The following is a 25,809-nucleotide window of genomic DNA, read 5'->3' as shown; positions in this document are numbered from 1 at the left end:
AAACTTGGGGGGTTTCTCTCTTTTTCTCTGTGAATGATATTCACTTTTCTCTCTCTCTCTCTCTCTCTCTCTCTCATAATACATGAAATTCTGCTAAAACGTGGGGTTCACTCTCTGTTACTCTGTAAATGATATTCTCTCTCTCTCTCTCTCTCTCTCTCTCTCTCTCTCTCTCTCTCTCTCTCTCTCTCTCTCTCTCTCTCTCTCTCTCTCTCTCTCTCTCTCTGGGCCCTTGTCTCATTCTCCCTTCAAAAGACAAATTCTATTTTATTTTTACATTCAGAAATGTCATGAAAGATGCATTACTCCCCCCCCCTCCCGCCCACCACCACCCATTAATTTTTTTCACGGATCATTATTTTATTCTGCTCTTTGGATAGGTTGATGGCCTCCCTGGCTGTGTCTGTCTGGGTTCTGTTCTCATTCTCCCTTCAAACATTCGAGTTTTCCGAAGGAAAGACAAATTCTACTTTATTTTTGCATTCAGAAAATTAATGAAAGATGCATTGCCCCGCCCCCCCCACCACCCCTTTTTTTTCACAGATTATCAGTTTACGCTGTGGACAGGCGGTAAGTTCAATTGTTGTCTCAAAAATTCGCGTTGCTTACCTTGTTTTGTGGGATTATGTCAGCTCATAATATCTTTTCCATATTTTGAACTTTTTGACTGTGGAGAGTCCCGAAAGACACTTGGTCCCTTTTAAGAAAATTATTTTCCTTGGTTGTGCAACATTTTTTTGGGGCTAAAAAATCTTCTCAACTTATGGAAAAATACCTGGTGCTTTAAAAAAAATTTTACCTATAAAAAATGTTATGGAAAGACACAGTTTGCTTTAAAAAAAATTACCTACAAAAAATTATGGAAAGACACCTGGTGCTTTAAAAAAATTACCTTAAAAAACTTATGGAAAGACACCTGTGCTTTAAAAAAATTGACCTTAATAAACTTATGGAAAGACACCTGGTGCTTTAAAATAAATTTACATAAAAAACTTATGGAAAGACACCTGGTGCTTTAAAAAAATTTACCATAAAAAAAAACTTATGGAAAGACACCTGGTGCTTTAAAATAAATTTACATAAAAAACTTATGGAAAGACACCTGGTGCTTTAAAAAAGTTAACCTAAAAAAAACTTATGGAAAGACACCTGGTGCTTTAAAATAAATTTACCTAAAAAACTTATGGAAAGACACCTGGTGCTTTTAAAAAAAAATTACCTAATTTACCTCTGGAAAAAAATGCACAAAAGATAATTTACCTTAGAAAAAATGCAAAAAAAAAAAAACAATAATTTACCTCAGAAAAAAATGCAAAATAATAATAATAATAATAATTTACCTCAGAAAAAAATGCAAGCGTTCCCTAAAATCAAAGCATTTCTTGTCAAAGGTACCCGTGATCCGACACTATGAAAGGTATTCATCACTCTCCTGATTTTTTCCTATTTCTTCTGCTCTTCCTTTGCTCCTATCTTCGTCTTTTGTGCCCTCAGTTATTGCTTGTGTAGTTCCATGTCTTTCCCAGCGTTGATATTTTCTTTGTTCGTTTTGAATTCTTTGCATTTCCTGTGCTTTACTCCCTCCGAATTTTCTTGTTTTCCCTTTGTTTTCTCTTTGTTCTCTTTCATAAATTGTTGCATTGATAAATTCAGTTCGGTAATTCATTAGCGTCCAAACAAGTTTATATTATGTATAATCCTTCCTTTAAAAATGTCTCCTTCAAAATTTCTGTCCCGAGTTCCCTCTTCCCTGAATTCTCCTCTCTCTCTCTCTCTCTCTCTCTCTCTCTCTCTCTCTCTCTCTCTCTCTCTCTCTCTCTCTCTCTCTCTGCCATCGCCCATTCGCTCCTCCCGTTCAGTCTTATCTCCCCTCTTCTTCTATTCTCGCAGCCTTTTTTATGATTCCTCCGGAATTATCCCTTTCCAATGCATCATGGACGCTCGTGACTCATTTGTCCATCCAGGTCCTTCCATTTAAATAGCCATTTTGCGCTTTTGAAGAATTCTCTCTCTCTCTCTCTCTCTCTCTCTCTCTCTCTCTCTCTCTCTCTCTCTCTCTCTCTCTCTCTCTCTCAGGCATAAACAGAGGGGAAAATAAAAGCACAGACAATAAAAGTGGGTGGAAAGGGGCCAAGTTTCATCCGTTTCAAATCGATTGAATTTAGGATAATGTTAAACGCTCATGAAGGTGCTTTAAGAAAACCGGCCTTGGGGGGAGAAGAGTAAAAACATTGACGCAGTTATAAATTGTATATAGAACTTAGGCCAAAGACCAAGCACTGGGACCTATGAGGTCATTCAGCGCTGGAACGGAAATTGACAGTAAAAAGGTTTGAAAGGTGTAACAGGAGGAAAACCTCAAAGCAGTTGCACTAAGAATCAATTGTTGGGAGAGGGTTGAGGAAAGTAAGATGGAAGAGAATGTGAAAGGAGGTACAGTAAAAGGAACGATAGGGGTTGCAGCGAGGGCCCGAAGGCATTCGAGAGGCGATAATGATGAGAGAACAAATATAAAAAGCGGGAAAATAGTGAAATTATTCAGCGGTGCATCGCCATGAAAAGTGATTCTGAAACAGGTTATCTTAGAGAAAATAATAATAGTTAAGTGTGTATGTATGTATATATATATATATATATATATATATATATATATATATATATATATATATATATATATATATATATATATATATACACATACATATATTTGGAGGATCTAATTATAATGACGCAGCAATAATTCAATCGAGAGGAAATAATCACAGTTGGAATGGTCCATCCGGATAAAAATAGTGGGAGAAATATCACATCGAAGGCTGAATAATGAATGAGGAAATTACTCTCGCTCTCTCTCTCTCTCTCTCTCTCTCTCTCTCTCTCTCTCTCTCTCTCTCTCTCTCATTAATCTGTTGAGGGCTTATGCCGTCTGGCATAGCCACTTAGCTTTAACAAGAGCAAGGCACTCCAGCCGAGTGTTAGATGTTGATTATGTATATAGTTGACAGGATGCCTTTTCCACGTGTGCTGTGGTGTGTGTGTGTGTGTGTGTTTATTTTTAAGGGGGTAGGGGATCTTGTTTGACAGGCTGCTTAAAGCATCCAGTATTTATAGTATTTATGCCTTCAAACCAGTCTTCTCTGTGATATCTGATATAGGCCTAGCTTGTGTCCCATTATATTATATATACTTTCTAATTTTTCCAGTTTTTACAGGTAAACACGTTGAAGGCATAAAGAGCATATTGCCCTAAAATGGAAGACTGCAGTATCTGCAAAAATACAAAACTGAGAAAATGGTAGATACTCCCTTGCCTTACTGCTGATTTTGCAGATACTGCAACTGGGACCCCCTAAATAAAGCACTGAAGAATCATTCTGAAACTACAGTAACTTGTGTATTTGTGTCTCACGAGTCCAATAGGTGGCATTTCTCAATTCGAAAATTTTGCAGATACTGTAGTCTTCCATTTTAGGGGAGTAAAATTCACCGATATTTCTGGAGTCGTTGGAAGGTTCTGTGTCTAGGGATCGAGACCCGGCGGTACTGATCCATTTATCACTTAAAAATTCCCCTTCGGTGATAATTCCCAATCGAGGATATTCCCGAAGTAGCGTGAATTGGATATTAAAGGACATTTGTAGTTTCATGATTGTATTTGTATATATTAAGTGTGTTTGTGTGTGTGTATCAGTCACCCAGAAACCTAACTTCGTGTCCAGCAAGTCACGTTGGTAAAAATTCAGAAGTGCTCATCTCTCTCTTTGTTACATTTCGCATCCCGACTCCTTCCTGTCATGTCCGAATGACGCCGCGTTCCTCCCTAGGACATGTCCTTCCCCCGTCTCATTTCCCCTTCCAGCTTCACGTCGTTCCATCCGTCTCCCGCCCCACTGAATATTAACCCGAACGGCAAACCGGGATTTTTCTGCCGTCTCCCAACGCGACGATCTCGCCACCCCTTCGGCTGCCCTTGCCATTATTATGCGTTCCATTTGTTTCAGGTTCCTCTTTTATGACTGAAGTTACCTTTGGGATTGGCCCCGGCATTCCCTCTCCCTTTACAGATTGGTAATTGCCGAAGGAGAGGAAAAAGACGAGAGGACGGAAAAGATAGAGTGATGTCTTCGCGAATCCATTCCAGTCCGCCCACACCTCTTCCTCTTCTCGAGTGTGAATGACAAGACGTCCAGTCCTCGTTTTGGTGTTATCGCCTTCTTCCTTCCTTTCTTCCTTCCTTTCTTCCTTCTTCTTTCCCCGTCCGTTATTCGATGTTTTACATTTGCACCGTCGTTGTTTCGTCTGGTATTTTATTATGAAGTAATGATAGACCAGTGGTTCAAACTTTGTCACCCAGGAACTTAACCTTACATGGAGTTAGTTTTGTTGGTAAAGTTTTAGATGTGCTTGTTTTTTCCTGTTACACAGATACGCACATACTTACATACATACATACGTACATACATACATATGTATGTATGTATGTATGTATATATAAATATAATATATATAAAACTTCTTCACTTGCACAGTTGTACAAATTTTATATGTGTGTATATGTATGTATATATATACTGTATATACACACACATACATACATACAATATATACATGTGTGTGTATCTGTGTGTAACAGAAAGATATAAGCACATATAAATTTTTACCAACAAAACTTGCTTAATGTAAAGTTAAGTTTCTGGGTGACAAAGTTTGAAACACTGGTCTATTATAACTTTATTAACGGGACCTCATTTAAACATGGTGGTATTTAACGGGTATTTTATCCACAAAAGTTACAAGCTTTCAAGGACTGCTCTGTCCCCATCGTCCGGTAGCCCCGTACGACGGGGACAGACTATTCCTTGAAAGCTTGTAAGTTTTGTAAATAAAATCTCTTGTTAGATACTATCCTGTTTAGAGGAGGTCCTGTTATTGATATATATATATATATATATATATATATATATATATATATATATATATATATATATATATATATATATATATATATATATATATAATATGTGTATGTGTATATATATATATATTTATTGATTTCTCTCTCTCTCTCTCTCTCTCTCTCTCTCTCTCTCCAAAGTTCCACGGAATATTTGACTAAACATATGAACAGAAAAATGAAAACAGTAGCTTTTATGATAAAAAAAGATAACTCTCTCTCTCTCTCTCTCTCTCTCTCTCTCTCTCTCTCTCTCTCTCTCTCTCTCTCTCTCGCGGTTTTGGAATCCTCTCCTCTCGCAAGGACTTTTGAAGTCTTCAATTAGAGCAGAAACGGGGCAGTTGAAGTAGGGTTTTCATTACGTGTTCCTTAAACAGCATCTTATGATTGGGGAGCTTCTCTGGCTATCTCTGATGGAAAGACAAATATGGGAACGGAGGTGGAATTTTGCCTCGGGTCCTTTTTAGATTTTTCCTCTCTCTCTCTCTCTCTCTCTCTCTCTCTCTCTCTCTCTCTCTCTCTCTCAAGATGTTACCTTTCATGAGTCTCTCTCTCTCTCTCTCTCTCTCTCTCTCTCTCTCTCTCTCTCTCTCTCTCTCTCTCTCTCTCTCTCGTCTGGGAGAACTTATGTTGGTTTAATTTCTCTCTCTCTCTCTCTCTCTCTCTCTCTCTCTCTCTCTCTCTCTCTCTGTGGGCCAGCGCTCAGGCACAAGCGTGTCACCTCCACAATCAGGACACGTCGGCTGTTCGTGTTCCAGCGTCACCTCACATTTCATCCAGAGCCATTTCACAGTCGGCTCCTGTTTCTCTCCTCTGTTTATCTTCCTCTGTTTATCCTCCTCATTCGCCTCCTCCTCCTCCTCCTCCTCCTCCTCCTCCTCCTCCTCCTCCTCCTCCTCCTCCTCCTCCTCCTCCTCCTCCTCCTCCTCCTCATTGTTCGCTGGTAGGGAGGAGGGAGGGAGCTTCTTTCTGTTGTGCTTCCTTTTTCATAATATTTTTTGTTTTGTTTCTTTGCTTTGTGTGCTCTCTCTCTCTCTCTCTCTCTCTCTCTCTCTCTCTCTCTCTCTCTCTCTCTCTCTCTCTTCCTTCGTTCTGACGTCATTAGCGAGATTTTTTCTGGGCAAAGAAGCAGGAATTATGTTCTGGTCTTTGATTTTTGTCCAGTTTTCATGTAATTTTCATCATGTTTTCACGCTTTGCATATACATGTGTATATATATATACATACACATACATACACTCGTACACACACACATGTATGCAAAACGTCAAAACATGGAAGAAAATTACGTGAAAACTGAAAAAAAAAATTAAAAATAGGAAGCCTAATTTCTTTTTAGCTCTGCCGGTAGTTTCCAACACAAGTTTATATATTTGATTTAAAGAGAGGTCATGACCTCGTTAAATTTTTTTTTTTTTTTTTTTTTTTGTCGGGTGTTTGGGAATTCACGGCACATTCAAACCCCGGTTGTTATGTTGCAGCTCATTCCTGTATAATGATGATTAGCGAAATTGGATGCAAATTTCCGCGTCACGAATTATGGAGATAAAACTGTAAGGTTTCAGTAGTGTTGATAATTGCTGGTAACCGCTCGTTCCTGTGCTGCAAAATGTATGTTAGTAATAATAATAATAATCATGGAATTCATAATAATAATAATAATAATAATAATAATAATAATAATAATAATTATTATTATTATTATTATTATTATTATTATTATTATTATTATTATTATTATTATTATTATTATTACTGGAGAAACAAATCCACAGTTATGTATATGTACATATATATTTGAGGATAGATCTGTACAGAGAGATTTCGGGAATCTGTTCGATTCCCCTTTTCAATCTGAGATTGAAAATGGGAATCGAACAGATTCCCGAAAGCTGTCCGTACAGATTCATCTCTAAATATATGTACATATGCATCAGGAATCTGTACAGATTTATCAGTAAATATATGTACTTATACATAACTGGATTTGTTTCTCCATTTCAAGACTCGTGCTATTATTATTATTATTATTATTATTATTATTATTATTATTATTATTATTATTATTATTATTATTTATAGTGCGATACGTTGTCATGAAAAGCTAAACATCGATTACAGAAGTCTATTATTAAGCCAACCAATCAGCTTTAAGGAAAGAGAATGACCTCGTGACATTACCTTTCAAATGGCTTCAGGGTCTTGCCTCAGTAGGGAACTGCATGTAGCATCAGATCTGCAGGTATGCTTACTGTGCTAGTGGTTAGTGTCGTGGCGAGCCACTCAGATGTCGCGGGAGGTTCGCGTCTCCTCCAGGGCGATGAAAAGTCACTGGCTCTGTATGGCGATCAGTCACTGCTGCAGTGTGGGGGCGTCTGCTGCGGTGGGAGGTTGAAACTGACATATTCTTTGGAAGCTTGAATTTCAAGTCAGTGGCCCCTGTGGTGTGCTTTTTCCGTGTGAGGCGGTTTCATCTACTGAAGTAATAATAATAATAATAATAATAATAATAATAATAATAATAATAATAATAATGAATAGGGCTCAAGGTGCTGCCGCGAGGAAATCTTTGCTTGATAAATGTGCTTGCAGGCTCCAGTGAAAACAATGTAGCCTCAAAAAACACAATATATAGAGTGAAACCAAGCAGAAAAATCTATTCAAGAATTTATAATTAGAGAGGATGAAATTATAAACAAGTTTAATAATATGTTTCCACGTAGCCTACAGGACATGCAAATGCAGTAGAGAAACTGAACAAATACATATGTATATATATGTGAATATATATAATAATATATGTATATATATATATATATATATATATATATATATTTATCTAATATATATATATATATATATATATATATATATATATTTATAAATATATAATATAAATTACTGGAAAACATTAGGAGGAGAGAGGTAGGGAAATGTTTTCCAAACAGGATCTTTATTCGCCTGTCAACAGCCGACAGACATTAAGAGGAATTAACGGAAAAGAGAAGCGATTCCTCTCCCTGAAACTTTCGTAATGACTCCTTTTCAGGACTTTTGTAGAAGCAGGTTTAGGGGGGCCGATCATCCCTTTGTCCCCCCCACCCTCGACATTACATAAAAGGAATTAATACGTTTTTTTTGTCTTGGCTTCGGTTCTTTGGAGGGTTTTATCTCTCTCTCTCTCTCTCTCTCTCTCTCTCTCTCTCTCTCTCTCACGGAATGGTTGACCAAACATATTAACAGAAAAATAAAAACAGTAGATTTTACGATAAGGAAAATTAATTCTCTCTCTCTCTCTCTCTCTCTCTCTCTCTCTCTCTCTCTCTCTCTCTCTCTCTCTCTCTCTCTCTCTCACGGAATGGTTGACCAAACACATGAAGAGATATATAAAAACTATAGGTCGTATGTTAAAGGAAAATTAATCCTCTCTCTCTCTCTCTCTCTCTCTCTCTCTCTCTCTCTCTCTCTCTCTCTCTCTCTCTCTCCATGATGATGATGGTGACATTTGACATATTTCCAGGGAATATGACCGTTGTGGGTTCATGCGAAGAGACTGCAATGTTTATTGCTAATTCCCATTTTGTTGTAAAGAGTTGAAATGAGTTGAAATTTCTGAACCCATCGTTTTACATATTTCATTTGGCGTCTGGAATGAACCGTGACAGTTATTCGGAATGGGGTCGTGATTTGGATGGAATTGTTGCCGTCCTGTGCGAGCGCTTGTGTTTAGAGAGGTAGAAGAATTTCGGGCTTAATGGATGGAAAGTCATGGGAATCCTCAAATGCGTGTTTTTTTTTTTTTTTATTTAGTGGGATTATGTATCGACGTAGCTTTTTAAACTTCGATATGCAGCTTTTTATGTCGCTTTGCACTTCGATGAGTATGACGTTAGATACCCCGTGGCGGGGGGCGGGGGGGGGGTGCTACTGCCGTCAGTGCACCTCACGTGGTGCACTGTAGGCATTTCTAAAGTTCTTTGGAGCGACCCTTCGGCTCCTAGCTGCAACCCCTTTCATTCCTTTTACTGTACCTCCATTCATATATTCCTTCCATCTTGCTATCCATCTCCTCCTAACAATTATGTCGTAGTGCAACTGCTTTGAGGTTTTCCTCCTGTTATACCTTTCAAACCTGCCTACTCTCAATTTAATTCCAGAGCTGAATGACCTCATAGGTCGCCAGTGCTTAGCCTTTAGTCTGAACTCTATATTCCATACCATTCTATATGCAGGTCGACTTAGGTCGGTTCGTTCCGTCTCTCGCTTTAGCTTGAAAATCATTTTCAGCTTCGCTTCAAACATTTCTGTTGTCAGAGAGTGATCTGTCATTACTTGGGTATCATCTAGAAGGTGGGCCCCGACGGGGTATCATCTAGAAGGTGGGCCGACGACGGAGTATCATGTAGAAGGTGGGGCCCCGACGGGGTATCATGTAGAAGGTGGGGCGCCGACGGAGTATCATGTAGAAGGTGGGGCCCCGACGGGGTATCATGTAGGTGGGGCGCCGACGGGGTATCATCTAGAAGGTGGGGCCCCGACGGGGTATCATCTAGAAGGTGGGGCCCCGACGGGGTATCATCTAGAAGGTGGGGCCCCGACGGGGTATCATCTAGAAGGTGGGGTCCCGACGGGGTATCACCTAGAAGGTGGGGCCCCGACGATGTATAATCTAGAAGGTGGGCGCCGACGGGGTATCATCTAGAAGGTTGGCCGGCGGGGTATCATCTAGAAGGTGGGCCCCGACGATGTATAATCTAGAAGGTGGGCGCCGACGGGGTATCATGTAGAAGGTGGGGCCCCGACGGGGTATCATCTAGAAGGTGGGCGCCGATGGGGTATCATCTAGAAGGTGGGTCCCAACGGGGTATCATCTAGAAGGAGGACCGACGTTCTGTGCTTATTAGTTCACCCAAGATGTGGCTCGAATTCCACGGTAGCAGTAGGATTTTTATGCATTTGAATGCACATATTTTTTTTGTGACGTTAGAGAATGTTCTCCTCAGGGTTTCTTATTTATTCACCCCCCCCCACCCCCCTCTCCCGCTTACCCAACCCTGGGTAAAGAAAATCTCCCCTGTAAATTCAGAGATTTCCCATAAATATATTTTCCCGATACTGACCAGATCCTTTATTGGCCAAGGCATGGGGGGGAGGGGGAGGGAGGGATGGTGGGATTCTCAGTTACAGGGGGTCAGGCCAGCCCAATTTATGGCCTCGAGCGCACCCCCAGCGATCATGTGTATATTCATTCCAAGAATAAATTGCCGTATTGCAGTTGCAAGTGATGGGGTGAATGAGTTTCGTGTCTCCATAGAAGAGATACGGTGATTGAGGGAGCATTCCCTCAGTGCCGGCCGGGAGAGCAATTAAAATAATCAAGGCCACCGAAAATAGATCTATCTTTCGGTGGTCTCGGTATAATGCCGTATGAGCCGCGGCCCGTGACGCTCTCAGCCGGCCGTGGTGGCCTTTGTTGTTGCGTTGCCAGGCGCACGATTATGGCTAACTTTAACCTTAAATAAAATAAAAACTACTGCGGCTAGAGGGCTGCAATTTGGTATGTTTGATGATTGGAGGGTGGGTGATCAACATACCAACTTGCAGCCTTCTAGCCTCAGTAGTTTTTAAGATCTGGGGACAGACAGAAAAAGTGCGGACAGAAAAGGTGTGGACGGACGGACAAATAGCCGTCTCAGCAGTTATCTCTTACAGAAAACTGACAGACAATTCCTAGGAAGTCAAAGGTTTCATTTCTCCGTTAACATTTTCGGTGCCCGAATGAAATTAAAACAATTTTGAGACTGAAAAGTCCTTCGGTTCCCGAAAGAATGATAGCGGGGCCGTGAGAATCCAACGGCGCACCTTCATTTTCGAGTTGCAATTTTTTAAAGTCGGCTCGGATATTCTGAATAATGTCCGGTGCTTTTGATGGCGGAAAATATGCTGATTAAAAGTAATCACATTTAACCCACTATTATTTTTAACTCGATCTCGAAAGACAAAAGAATTTTTAGCTGTGCGCATTGTTAACTTCGAACTTTCCAAAGGGTCCTTGATCGCGTTTCATAGCCACGTCTCTTTTGGCGCATTCCTTTTTCACTCTTTTGTTTATGCCGCTCAAACGAATGAGTTCGTATCCCGAATACAATCAAATTATAAATGGCTTATCAGCGGGGCTTTTCCGACTCAGGTTTTCTTTTTTTGTTTTTCGAGTTGACTGGAAATAAAAGCGGAGAATTTTGCTGTTGGGCGGCTTTTCAAATCTCGTGAACTCCCGCTTGAACGTCGGCGAGTTTTGATTTTGAATTGAAAGGTGCAAACATTTCGCTGAATTTGTACTCAAGAATGAATTGTATCTTAAAATCTTTGCAATGTCTCAATAGCAGTACAAATAATGTCAATCCGCATAGGTATTGCTGAAAGAAGATGCTACAACTATTCAGTTTGACACATGTGACCAATTGATTTTGAATTGAAAGGTGCAAACTTCTTCGCTGAATTTGTGCTCAAGAATTAATTGTATCTTAAATTCTTTGCAATGTCTCAATAGCAGTACAAAAAATGTCAATCTGCATAGGCATTGCTAAAAGAAGATGCCACAAATATTCAGTTTGACACATGTGACCAATTGATTTTGAATTGAAAGGTGCAAACTTTTTCGCTGAATTTATGCTCAAGAATGAATTGTATCTTAAATTCTTTGCAATGTCTCAATAGCAGTGCAAAAAATGTCAATCTGCATAGGTATTGCTAAAAGAAGATGCTACAAATGTTCGGTTTGATTGACACACGTGACCAATTGACTTTGAATTGAAAGGTGCAAACTTTTTTGCTGAATTTATGCTCAAGAGTGAATTGTATCCCAAATTCTTTGCAGTGTCTCAGTAGCAGTGCAAAAAGTGTCAAGCTACATAACTGTTGCTGCTGGAAGATGCTACAAGCATTCGGTTCGATTGACACACGTGACCTATTGCGTTAGTGAATTACCATTTCAAATATTAGATTCATAAGCATTATGACCGGTGGTCTAAATCTTATTTTCGGAGGAGACAAGAAGAAAATTATAGAAGTTTGTATTTGGAAGTCACTGGTCACGTTATATCTATAAATACATATGGATCAAAAATCAGTTCTCGATTTCCTCTTCTTTCGGGGCACAGGTACCCCACTGCAACCCCTGTCCGTGACAGGATTCGAACCCGAGCTGGAAGAAATAGGGATTCTGGCACTGAACCACCTACGCTAATTGGTTGTATTATCGACTAGAATTCTCATTTTTCTTTTGATGGTCGCAGTCATCACATGAGTGATAGAAAAGGGTATTTATGATGTAATTTTAGAAATTCTATGCCGTTGGTTCCCATAATAGTGGTTCATATAAGCTATGAAAAATAAATTGCCCTGGCAAGCTTTCTTGAGATTTTTTAAAATCCCCGTAGGGGAGTAGTGCCGTCTCTGCACCTCACGTGGTGCACTGTAGGCATTACTTAAGGGTCTTTGCAGCGTCCCTTCGGCTCCTAGCTGCAATCCCTTTCGTTTCATTTTATTGCACCTCCGTTCATATTCTCTTTCATCCATCAGACTTTCCACCCTCTCCTAACAATTGTTTCATAGTGCAACTGCTTTGAGGTTTTCCTCCCGTTACACCTTTCAAACCTGTCAAATTCTCCTTCAGCGCTGAATGACCTCTTAGGTCCCAGCGCTTGACCTTCGGCCTAAAGTCTATATTCTATTCTGTTCTCTGAGACGTTAAGGGCAATCTTTTTGTAAAAATAAAAAGCAGAAACTCTAAAGCATGTTGCTTTTCGTTGAAATTCTTCATCGAAAAATCTCTCGTTTTTCCGAAAAAATCCCAATATTAAATCCCCCTTGTGATGTGTGGGATTCATTTTGAGCCTTCCATCCTACACATTGTCTTGCCGCCTTCCAAAATAGAAACAACAGGAGATGAAGAGATATTGTTTCACTTTTGACTGTTGGAGTTTGCATGAATTTGTGGCTGTAGTTATGATGCATTCACTAGAGAGAGGAAATTGGCCGTACTCTGATGTTGAAGTTTGCTCGAAGCAGTTTTAGAAGTTACATTATGTTATCGTTGAAAAGCGAATCATCCCGCAAAATTCAGAAGAAGAAGAAGAAGAAGGATTTCACAGCCTGAGGTGAAGTCCATATTTAATGGTGGCAGCAGCGGCTGTGATGCATTCGCGGGCTAAAGGCACGATGTAAGAATTCCTTGTGCGTGCGCCTTAATGCTGCAAACATATTATCTTGTTAGGGAGCCATTATGCTTTGCCCCCCCGCTCTCTCGGTCTCTCTCTCGTGTTTGAAATATAAATACATGCGGCCCTCCTTGGCTAGCCCCCGGGGGAGGGATCGGAGGGGGCGGGAGGTGGATGGCATCGCCCCCGGGATCCCAAGCTTTACCTTACCCACTTTACAAAGCAATTCCTGTTCCCCAGCTTCCTCCCCCTTCCCCAGACTCCCGTCGTTGTTGGTGCCATGAATAGGAAATTGCAGACATGATTCAACTTACCATTCTAATTCTCAACAAAGCTGTTTTTTTTTTTCCCCTTCTGCCTGCGTGAGTTATTCGCTGGCCCAGGGCATACAAACACACGGCTGCCCTTTGTTGCATAGTGGATGCACGAGCCGCCTCGGCAGGACCTGACTGAACCCTGCCAGTCTCTGCGACTCTTTGCTCCATGCGAAGTGGTTGGGCGTCCTTTTTATTTGTTCCTGCTACGTGCCTCGAATGCTTTACCTACGTCAGTGCACCTCCCGCGGTGCACTGTAGGTACTACTCATGGTTCTCTCTCTCTCTCTCTCTCTCTCTCTCTCTCTCTCTCTCTCTCTCTCTCTCTCTCCTCAGCAGAAATATGTCACATGTAATTTGAAATGTATGCTGTTTAACTCAATTTCTTTTTGGCTAATTTCTCTCTCTCTCTCTCTCTCTCCTTAGCAGAAATATGATGTCAAATGTAATTTAAAATTGGTTGCTGCTTGAGTTTCTTTTAGCCGATTCTCTCTCTCTCTCTCTCTCTCTCTCTCTCTCTCTCTCTCTCTCTCTCTCTCTCTCTCTCTCTCTCTCTCTCTCTCTCTCCTTAGCAGAAATACGAGCATGTTAAATGAAATTTAAAATTGGAAGCCGTTTAATTCAATTTCTTTTTGGCTAGTCTCTCTCTCTCTCTCTCTCTCTCTCTCTCTCTCTCTCTCTCTCTCTCTCTCTCTCTCTCTCTCTCTGTGATGGCCTTAGTATATATATATATGGCTTATGCAAATTGACTCGCTCGGAGTTAGAGGGGTGTCGGACGAAGAATTTGAATTTTAATGTAAAAGTATTGAACGCTTAGGTTCCAGTTTATTTTTCAATACTAATTGTACACTGGATTGCAATTGCATTCCCCCTCCCCTTACCCCCACCCCCACACCCCTTGAATTTCAAGAACAGAAATGTTATTCGTTGACCCGATTAAACGAGGGCGCTCGAATAAGTGGATTCGCGCAGTGGAGGGAGAGTTGGACATAATTATTCCAGAAGTTTTGATACCGATTTTTAGATTTTCATTTCCCCAGCGAGAATGAAACTGGGCGGAAAAAGACCATCCGCGAAATATTCTCTCTCTCTCTCTCTCTCTCTCTCTCTCTCTCTCTCTCTCTCTCTCTCGTAAGCCTGTTAGGTTAATACAGAAAGGCGGAGTCACCCACGAGATGAACTCTCTCTCTCTCTCTCTCTCTCTCTCTCTCTCTCTCTCTCTCTCTCTCTCTCCATATGTTAAATGAAATTTAAACTTGGATGCTGTTTAATTCAATTTCTTTTTGGCTACTCTCTCTCTCTCTCTCTCCCCTCAGAAATATGTTAAAAATTATTTAAAATTGGATGCTTAAAATTGGATCTCTGGTCTCTCTCTCTCTCTCTCTCTCTCTCTCTCTCTCTCTCTCTCTCTCTCTCTCTCTCTCTCAGCAGAAATGTTAAATACAATTTAAGATTGGATGCTGTCAAACTCTCTCTCTCTCTCTCTCTCTCTCTCTCTCTCTCTCTCTCTCTCTCTCTCTCTCTCTCTCTCTCTCTCTCTCAGAAATGCTAAATACAATTTAAAATTGATGCTGTCAAACTCTCTCTCTCTCTCTCTCTCTCTCTCTCTCTCTCTCTCTCTCTCTCTCTCTCTCTCTCTCTCAAAACTCTTTTGCGGCCGGTGTGGTTTTATGCATCCCGAGTCTAAAGCCTGTTAGTGTTAATATAGACAGACGGAGTCACCCACGAGATGAAGCGAGATAACACGCCATAATTCACTGGTCGGATTCTGGGAACTGCTTAGTAAGCAGTTTGCTGCTCTTAATGGAAACTTGGAACATGAAGTCAAAGCCACAGGAAGAGAAGCGGGTGGGACTTTGGAGGAAGGGGGGGAATGGGGGATCCTCGTCTGAGGGACACTGCTGGATTTATGGGTCTTTTGGGTTCACCTGCCCCCCCCTAAAGAATGTTGTTGTTTACTGAAATTATTTAGGTGTGCTGCCTTAAAGAGGTTTTTTTATTTTTAGTTTTCTTTAAAAGAAAACGATTATTGAGACGGCTATTTGTCTGTCCGTCCACACTTGTTCTCTCCGCCCCCTGATCTTAAAGACTGCTGAGGCTAGAGGGCTGCAAATTGGCACGTTGATCATCCACCCTCCAGTCATCAAACATACCAAATTGCAGCCCTCTAGCCTTAGTAGTTTTTATTTTATTTAAAGCTAAAGTTAGCCATTATCTTGCGTCTGGCAACGATATAGGCCAGGCCGCCACCGTGCCGTGGTTAAAGTTTCATGGGAGCATCTCATACAGCATTATACCGAGACCACCGAATGATAGATCTATTTTCGGTGACCTCGATTATACGATGTACAGAAAACTCGATTGCGCCGAAGGAACTTCGGAGCAATTTTTACCTTTTTTTTTTTTAAGAGCCTAAAATTTGAACTAGACTTGACGACGTTGATCCGAGGGCGAAAAAGAAGGTTAATAACGGTTTTGGTAATTGCATCGTTAATTAGCTTTTAGTTGAGGCAATTATCGTTGATGATTATTAGGCTTGTCACGAAATCCATTCCAAGTAATGGCATGCTAATTTTGGACGGGTCGAGTTGCGTTGAACGTAACGAGAACCTGGAATTGATGTACATTGCTTCGAAAGGATTTTATTCGAAATGCCTGTATGTGCAAGTTAGCAGAGACATATATATATATATATATATATATATATATATATATATATATATATATATATAATTATATATATATATATAGTTACAGTAAGACTGTGAAACCAGGGATTTCACGAAACCCCTGACATTTTCAGGGAATTCGTTAGATCACCAATTCACTTAAGGGACATTTTGATCCCCGAGGGCTAGTACTAATCACGGCGAAACAGTGTAGATGAATCACTGTTTCGCCGTGTTTAGTACCAGCCCCTTGGGGATCAAATGCCCCTGAGTGAATTGGCGATTCCACGCATTCCCTGAAAATGTCAGGGATTTCGTGAAACCATTCTTACTGTAACATATGAGAGAGAGAGAGAGAGAGAGAGAGAGAGAGAGAGAGAGAGAGAGAGAGAAAGGGTAAATGTTCGATATATTTAATTAAATCCGCAATAGCTTTCTTCTAGACGCGCAGGTGGGCGTTTAGAAAGAGAAATTAACTATCCATATTATTTTGTAGAGGTTCCTCGCACCTGCTGAAGAAGGCATTGCGAAGAAAGGAATTCAAGTCGGCGCGATTCTGTTCTTATGATTATATAAGGGTGCTTGTTGCTATAAAAATCCGAACCGCTTGACCGATCTAGACAAAATTTGGCACGTGGATCATTTGACCCAAGTTAGGTAGTAGGGTAGGTTTCAAACCCGTACCCCCGTGACGGACAGACAGACAAACACAGACATTTGTCCCATATATCCAATCTACTGTCCCCTTTATCTTCGTATTGAGCCAGCAGGTAGCTGCTGGCTCAACCTGAGGTGCAAGATGTACGATAACAATATCTTTTTTTTTTATTCGTTCATATGTAATCAGCTCTGTCTCAGTTACTATGAAGAGCCCAGAGGTCCATACCACATCTCATACCCCGTAAGACTCCCTAATACAAGGGGTCCGCTCTGGCATAAGGCCAGATTAATATGGAATCATCCAAGATTTGCGACACATGGAACAAACTGTCACCAGACGTTATAAACAGCAAGTGTGGAAGAGTTTAAAAAGAAAGCTAGGCAAAATCATTAGAACTGAATGAGCAGTAAAACCTGCTCCTAGAGATAAGTGAGCACATGATGTCTCCTCGGATGGACTAACAAGTCTTTGAGACGTCCTAATCCTTGTAACTCCTTGTAATTCCAGAATTAACACTCTGGGGTATTACACAAAGCTAGCGGTAAGCGTGGGGCCGTGTTCCAAGGAAGCTTCAGTGGTTTTGCTTGAAGATTTGTCTGCGTTGCGAATCCAGTCTCCAGAGCCAAGGCTTGTGTTGACAGGCAGCGAAATCTAGGTGAATTTGAATGCCCTCAAGGAGGTCCCACTTCAGGTGTGGTTTGCAAGCCGTGCCGTTGACGGTGCTAGAGATTCTTTTCAGGTTCCCTGTTCCATACCTTTCTGTCTCGTACTTTTCGTCTGAACCCCCTTGGTCTGTTCAGCAAGTAGTGGCCCTACCTCTATCTTGAACTGACTCCAATTTTCAGCTTTCCTTCAGGGGGAAAAAACCCTTTGGGTAGAGTCTTGTAAAAGTCAAGCAGTGTGATTCGGTGGTCTTATTTATTATTAATAATAATAATATGATAATAATAATGTCAGGTTTAATTACGTCGCTGACTAAGAACGAAAGACGATGGCTGCATGCTCATCCAAAACTCTCTACTCTCTCTCTCTCTCTCTCTCTCTCTCTCTCTCTCTCTCTCTCTCTCTCTCTCTCTTCTCTCTCTCTCTTTTTTTGAGTGAAGCAAGAGACGGTGGCTGCATGCTCATGTAACCCCTGACGAAAGCGGCATAACTTAAGACCTTTATCAGGTTGTTTTCATTAAAATGTTCCGGAATCTGTTGCTTGTGGCGCCGGGGGCGAAAATCTTCACGCGAGTTAATTGATGTTTCCATCATCGAGGTACACGCCACCAGCCTAATCTCTTATGAGAAACGTGGGTAGGGTAACAAGCCCTGATACATATTCTCTCTCTCTCTCTCTCTCTCTCTCTCTCTCTCTCTCTCTCTCTCTCTCTCTCTCTCTCTCTCTCTAGGTTAATGAAAATATTATTTGGGGCTCACGATGCTTTCATCACTACAGCGTGTTTACGCCATTTTGCTTTTAATCAGACTGCAGCCAAGGGCTTCTAAACCCACGCAAAGCAAATAAGCCCAATATATATATATATATATATATATATATATATATATATATATATATATATATATATATATATATATATATATATATATATATATATATATATATATATATATATATATATATATATATATATATATATATATATATATATATATATATTCATATACATACATATATTGTTACTGTACCATATTTTTCAATACAAAAACAATTTTATTTCCACCCGTGTTAGCAACGCCTTCTCTCTCTCTCTCTCTCTCTCTCTCTCTCTCTCTCTCTCTCTCTCTCTCTCTCTCTCTCTCTCTCTCTCAAGGTTGTGTTCATCAAAAATGTGATTGGAATGGGACTTTATTTAGCAAGAATACATTTTTCAAGTACGTCTCAGCCTGTGGGAAAACCCACATATAAATATTATGGTTGAGTGGGAATCGAATCAAATTTCATTTGGCAATTTTCCTTTAGGAATCACTGGAGGGTGACAGGAAATGACAGCACCATTTTATTCGCCCCAGGGGCTTTCCACCCCCACTCTTGATTTTGTGTGATTAAAATATATATATATATATATATATATATATATATATATATATATATATATATATATATATATATATATATATATATATATATAATTCGACGATTATTCTCTCTCTCTCTCTCTCTCTCTCTCTCTCTCTCTCTCTCTCTCTCTCTCTCTCTCTCTCTCTCTGTCGATGGTCCAAATCATAACGACCACTATTAAGGAACAGAAATCTACCACCAGGAACCACCTTCAGACTTACCGTCGTCTATCCCGGAACCAATCTTCCTCACTACTGACCCCTCTGGGCAGGGAGCTACGCCCCCCGGTCGCGTCCTGCCTGCCATCTTGACCATCTCGAATTTGCCCGTCAGTGACGACGGTATGGGAATCACGGTCGAAAATAAAGGTGAAAGGAACTTGACTTTTCTGTGAGAATAATAATCTATTTCCAGTAAAAGCCAGAATGCCTTAGTAAGCCTCTTATTGAAGAGATCTCCTTGGAAGGCCTAATGGCCCTTTCAAAATAAAGATTAAAGATTAATAATGAAAAGGAATGGAATGGGAGCTCGAAGGAAAAAGAAGGAATGGCGGAGAGAGAGAGAGAGAGAGAGAGGAGAGGACTTCATTAAAGAGGACCTGTTTAATAATGTAGAAAAATTAGAAGGGATTTTCACTCCATTCTCCTCTTTTGTTCCTCACAATGGCGCCCAACACCCATTCTTCTCCTCACCCTTTTTAACAGTTAACCCCTCTCCCTCCCTTTCACCTCTCCGTTTCCTTTAAAGCCTCCCGACAAACTTCCCTTTTTTTTCCCCCTTTTTCCTTCAAGGTGGAGACAGAAATGGGATAAAGTTAATTCTTTCCCCTTTTTCCCCTCCCCTTTGGAAATATGGCCATTGTTTTAGCTGCTAAGGACGCTTCCATACATCCCTCGAGTGAGCGGATGAAGGGAGATGTTGTTTTCCTTTGTTGTTGATAGGGATGGTTTAGCTGGCCGTATATGTTGTTTTTCCTGTTGTTGATAGGCATGATTCAGCAGGTCTTATAATAACGTTGTTTTTCTCGTTGTTGGTGGTAGGGATGTTTCACCTGGCCTTATAATGTTGTTTTTCTTGTTGATAGCGATGTTTCAGCTGGCCTGATGATATTTTCCTCGTTGTTGTTGACTGGGATGTTTCAGCTGGTCTTATAGTGTTGTTTTTCTTGTTGTGGCTGATAGAGATGATTCAACTGGCCTTATAATAATGTTGTTTTTCTTGTTGTTAATAGGGATGATCCAGCTGGCCATATAATGTTGTTTTACCTTGTTGCTGTTGATACGTTGACCTATGCGGTCAATTACGCACCAGGTAGCTAGTGAACTCTGGTTGGTGGCTGTGGAAACCTCAGATTTGGCAACCCCTGGAACATGAATTTCGAAGAAAATAAATCACTAATCTATTTTAGGCCTCAGAACGATTTCCATCCCAATTGATTCGTCCCGTTTTCGTAAAACGCGAATGGAAGTGGAACAGGCAACTTAAAAGGTTGAAGAGGGAAGCCACTGGAACTGCCTCCTAACGGAGGGAAGGTTCTATTTCAGGAAACTCCAGATCAGTGGTTCTTAACCTTTTTCAGTGCATGCACCCCTTTCAAATCAGGAGTCGGTTCTCGCACCCCCTGAATTGCCGAAATAAAAAAAAAAACTGAAATACAAAGTTGACATGATATGTATTAGGAAATTAGGTGTAGATTTATCTATAGCTCAGAGCACTGCTGTAGCAAAAATATAATAATAATAATAATAGGAGAGGGTATATAATTATTATTATTTATTGTATGTTATTTAATTTAATTTTTTTTTTTTTGCTTTTAGAAAAAATAACGCGTATATAAAAATATATTTTGCTTTAATTATTCATGGGCATCCCCGCACCCCTTAGGAACCGCCTTGCGAGCGCCCCAGTTTGAGAACCACTGCTCTAGATGCCTGAACTACCCTCCACCACGAGTCCTTGACCGGAGATAAACTGAACAGGCCTTATCTCGCAATTCCGCGCGGTTCAGATATCAAAGACTCATAAGTAACGCGTTCGTTTGTATTGTTATTCCGAGACGGCACTCGAAACCACCCGTTTCAACGCTTCTGTGTATGTAGCGTGCCAAGATTGCCTTGAGGGCTAAGTGAGTGCATGGGTAAACTCGGTGAAGCTTCGGTATTGGACGATCAAAGCGTTAATTATCCGCTGAGTGTTTGCGGAGGGATCGGGCGCCGAATATCTTCAGTGTTCGTGGATTCCAAGTTCTTGCTTTCTTCAGGTTGACGTTCGTTGGCCACATTGCGGTCACGTACCCGTGGGCTTATTCAGAGCAAAAAAATGTCCTTCCAGAGGGTATGTGGAACTTCAAAAGTTCAAGCGAACTTTTGAAGTTCCAATTCCTCTTGGAGGATAGCAAGGCATTGCTACTCTAATATTGTTCGCCTTGCATTTCAATACAGTTTTATCTATTTGTTAATTTATTAATTTACTTTTTTCTTTGTTTAATAAGTGAGTGGGACCTCCTCTTACTGTTTCCCATTACCTCCTCTTAATTCTACCTAATGAACACCAAATTCTTTGGAGCCTTCTTGAATTTCATGTCAGTGGCCCCTTTGGTGGGCTTGTTCCATATGAATAGGTTTCATCTTCTGAATAGTAATAATAATTTGCCGAGCTAGAGGCTTGGCAAAAGTTCGCACGGGGGAATGGTTGAGAGAGATATATCCGCGTTTAATCTCCAAGGAAATTATTTCCTTTACATTAGAAGGGAGCGTTCATTACGAATCCGCAGCCGTAAGGTGCGTCGACTGATGTTGGAAGCATTTTGAAGAAACCTTTGTATATAAGTTCATTGTGATCGTTGGCAATAACAGGCGAAAGACCTATACCAGGGCCGTCCAAACCCATGGCCGTGGGCCAAAAGTGGCCCGTTTGATTTTGAAAGTGGCCCTGTAGAGAAAAATAAGTAAAAGTATATTTCTCATTTTTATATAAAAATTAGATTTATTAGAAATATTCCTCGCAAAATCGGTAACTACAAAGACAAGTTTCATTGGCGTCTGTTATACATATACACACACATACTGTATACATACATACATACACGCGGGTGGCCCGCGTGACTTTTTGTTTTTTCAAGAGTGGCTCTCAGACTAAACAGCTTGGGCGGCCCTGACCTGTACCATAATTTACAGGACCTTCTTGTTACTGCTTCAGAAGATGGCTTGTGATTTTTTATTATTTTTTTATTTTTTACGTCCGTGTGTTTCATTTTATATTCTTTCGTGGGTGAGTTCGAAGCTCTACACACTAGCCTCACTATTTATCCTTGTAATGAATAACGACCTGCATTACATTCCGTTATTTTCTTGGTTGCAGATATGACCTACATTGTTCCTATTGCCATTTTCTACCTCTAGAACGTAAACCCCCTACCGTCAGTCCACCTCATGTGGTGCACTGTAAGCATTACTCAAGGTTCTTTGCAGCGTGCCTTCGGCCCCTAGCTGCAACCCCTTTCGTTCCATTTATTGTACCTCCTTTCATATGCTCTTTCTTCCATCTTACTTTCCTCAACCCTCTCCTGACGATTGATTCATAGTGCAACTGCTTTGAGGTTTTCCTCCTGTTACACCTTTCAAACCCTTTGCTGTCAATTTCCGTTTTAGCGCTGAATTGCCTTACAGGTCCCAGTGCTTGGCTCTTGACCTAAATTCTGTATTCAATTCAATTCAGTTCTCGAACGTAAATAGACTTGGGTACGATTCAACTCACATCTGATTCGTACCACCATCGCTAGGTTTCAGATTCATAGAAGCCAGAACGACCACAGTTTCTGTAACACCATTGCTGACCGCATCGCTTTGATGGGCACTCAGACACCTCGAGGCTCCTTGCCACATTTCCAGAGGGGATTTGCTCTCGGTAATGGAATTCGCGAACTAAACTGCTGCTGACCGGAATATTCTTGTGTGGATATAATCACGGGGAAATATTCCTTCCAGGCCGTTCCGCTGTGTGTAATGCTTATCCGTTATACGTGTTATTGTGTGTTATTATATATTAAAACTCGCCGTCGATTTTCAGCGTGTAATTACAGAGAAACGAAATTCTGCTTTCACTCTGTTTTATCTTTTAATTTATCCGTTAATTTTGTGATGAATCACTGTTAATTAATGCGACAATCTTACATAACCCTCTTAGTTCCCTCAAGGTAGCAGATTACCCCTCCACCCTCTCCCACAACCCCCCCTCCCCCAATTCTCCCCCACCCCACCTATCCTTACTCGTTTGTCTTAAGAGGATTACCCTTGCGTTACACTGAGGAGCCTCCCCCCTCCCCCCCCCCATATCCAGGTGGACTCCTGACGCAGGTTCATGTCGCCGGAGCGTCCCTGGGAATATAATTCAACAATTCGCCCACTGATCTTGTCGGCCCCATTGAGAGGGATTACAAAATCCCGGCTTCATTTGGGCTCCTTGAATATTTCAGCCTGGCGTCGAGGGGGAAAGCCAAAGACCCATTACGATCTTTCATCCCGTATTCAGCGAACGTCCGGGTTGAATGCAACAGTGATATTGTCATTAGGAATCACGTGGTTACAGTTGCAGGGTTTTTTTTTTTTTTGTGGTTGGGAAGGGAGGCGGGAGTTAAATGAATAATAGTATATATATATATATATATATATATATATATATATATATTTATTTATATATATGTATGTATGTATATATATATATATATATATATATATATATATATATATATATATATATATATATATACAGGTATATATATTTATATATACATATATTTATATATATATACATACATATATATATATATATACATATATATTTATATATATGTATGTATATATAATATATATATATATATATATATATATATATATATATATATATATATATATATATATATATATATATATATATATATATATATATATATATATTACATATATTTATATATTATTTCTTATATATTATTTTGAGGGTTGATCAAAGGTTCCATTGTGAAGTAGAAACAAGGAACACCAAATAAATTCAATTCTAGCCGTAGTAATCAAGCTTAATATTAAGCTTAATATCAAGCTTATTGATGACTCCGTGCCACACAAGAGGAAAAAAAAACCTTGTCTGATTATCTGGAGTATTTAAGCTTAATACAAAGCTTATTTATGATGGCTGCTGCCTGGTGTAACACAAGAAGAAAAAGCCTTCTCAAGAGTTTTAGCCGAGTTAGGCCCATGACATCAAGTCGATTGACCTTTTTTGTCGTGAAGTTAAAAAGGAGAGAAGGAGTGAAGTTAAAAAGGAGAGAAGAAGTGAAGTTCAAAATGAGAGAAGTGAAGTTAAAAAGGAGAGAAGTGAAGTTAAAAAGGAGAGAAGAAATAAAGTTAAAATGAGAGAAGTGAAGTTAAAAAGGAGAGAAGGAGTGAAGTTAAAAATGAGAGAAGAAGTGAAGTTAAAAATGAGAGAAGAAGTGAAGCTAAAAAGGAGAGAAGGAGTGAAGTTAAAAATGAGAGAAGAAGTGAAGTTAAAAAGGAGAGAAGGAATGAACTTAAAAGTGAGAGAAGAAGTGAAGTTAAAAATGAGAGAAGAAGTGAAGTTAAAAATGAGAGAAGAAGTGAAGTTAAAAATGAGAGAAGAAGTGAAGTTAAAAAGGAGAGAAGGAATGAACTTAAAAATGAGAGAAGAAGTGAAGTTAAAAATGGGAGAAGAAGTGAAATTAAAAAGGCGAGAAGGTTGGAATTAAAAAGGAGAGAAGGAGTGAAGTTAAAAAGGAGCGAAGTTAAAAAAGGAAAGAAGGAGTGAAGTTAAAAATGAGAGAAGAAGTGAAGTTAAAAATGAGAGAAGAAATGATTTAAGGAAGTTGTCCATTTGCCGAGTCACTTCGATATTTCTTTTTCCAATTTACCGCCCTCTACAAATTCCCTTCCTTTCTTTGCGTGTTTTTTTTTTTTTCTGGGAAAGGAAACTATTGTGCGGCTTTGTCTGTTCGTCTACACTTTTTTCTGTCCGCGGTTTTTTGACGTCCGTACTTTTTTCTGTACTCGCTTTTTCTGCCCGCACTTTTTATGTCCGCACTTTTTTCTGTCCGCACTTTTTTATGCCAGCACTTTTTTTTTATGTACGCGCTTTTTTTCTGTCCGCACTTTTTCTGGCTTCGTTTTTCTCTATCCGCGCTTTTGTTCTACACTTTTTTCTGTCCGCGCTTTTTTCTGTCCGCACTTTTTTCTGTCCGCACTTTTTTCAGTCCGCCCTCAGATCTTAAAATCTGCTGAGGCTAGAGGGCTGCAAATTGCTATGTTGATCATCCACCCTCCAATCATCAAACATACCAAATTGCAGCCCTCTAGCCTCAGTAGTTTTTATTTAGAGTTAAGGTTAAAGTTAGCCACAATCGTGCTTCTTGCAACGGTATGGGACACGCCACCACCGGGCCGTGGTCAAAGTTCCATGGGCCGCGGCTCATACAGCATTATACCGAGACCACCGACAGACAGATCTATTTTCGGTGGCCTTGATTATTCGCATCAGCGGCTGTACGGAAAACTCGATTGCGCTGAAGGAACTCCGGCGCAGTTTTTACTTGTGTTTGTTATTCATCTTTGACACCTTTGCTTTTTACACGTTTTAATTCGTTTTATATTATGTCTTTCGTTGCCATCGCCAATCTTCTAATATGCCTTCTTCTTCGTTCTCCCCTTCCCCTTTTATCCACTTCCTTTTCGTCCGTTCTTTCCATTCGCGTAGACTGGAAAAGATTTTATATCCTGTTCCTTTCCAATTAACCCTTTAAGTCTTCCTTTTTACTGTTGCCGTCTGCTCCTTATCCTTCGAGTTTTTTTCATCCCCTTCTTTTATCAGTTTTCTAACGACTCTCTTCCCCTTCTTCTCTTTTTTTTTTTTTTTTTTTTTTT

The 25,809-nt window shown here is 40.1% G+C and overlaps 1 protein-coding gene across 7 annotated transcripts in view; it reads left to right on the top strand.

Annotated features, from left to right (window-relative positions):
• Positions 1–25,809, top strand: part of CASK (peripheral plasma membrane protein CASK) — a 1,131,710-nt gene that overhangs the window by 998,970 nt on the left and 106,931 nt on the right. The gene's annotated exons all lie outside the window — the stretch shown is intronic.

This window comes from Macrobrachium rosenbergii, chromosome 37, assembly GCF_040412425.1.
Source record: "Macrobrachium rosenbergii isolate ZJJX-2024 chromosome 37, ASM4041242v1, whole genome shotgun sequence".
NCBI lineage: Eukaryota > Metazoa > Arthropoda > Malacostraca > Decapoda > Palaemonidae > Macrobrachium > Macrobrachium rosenbergii.
Note: the sequence above shows the minus strand (reverse complement) of the source record. Positions and strands in the feature narration are given on the sequence as shown.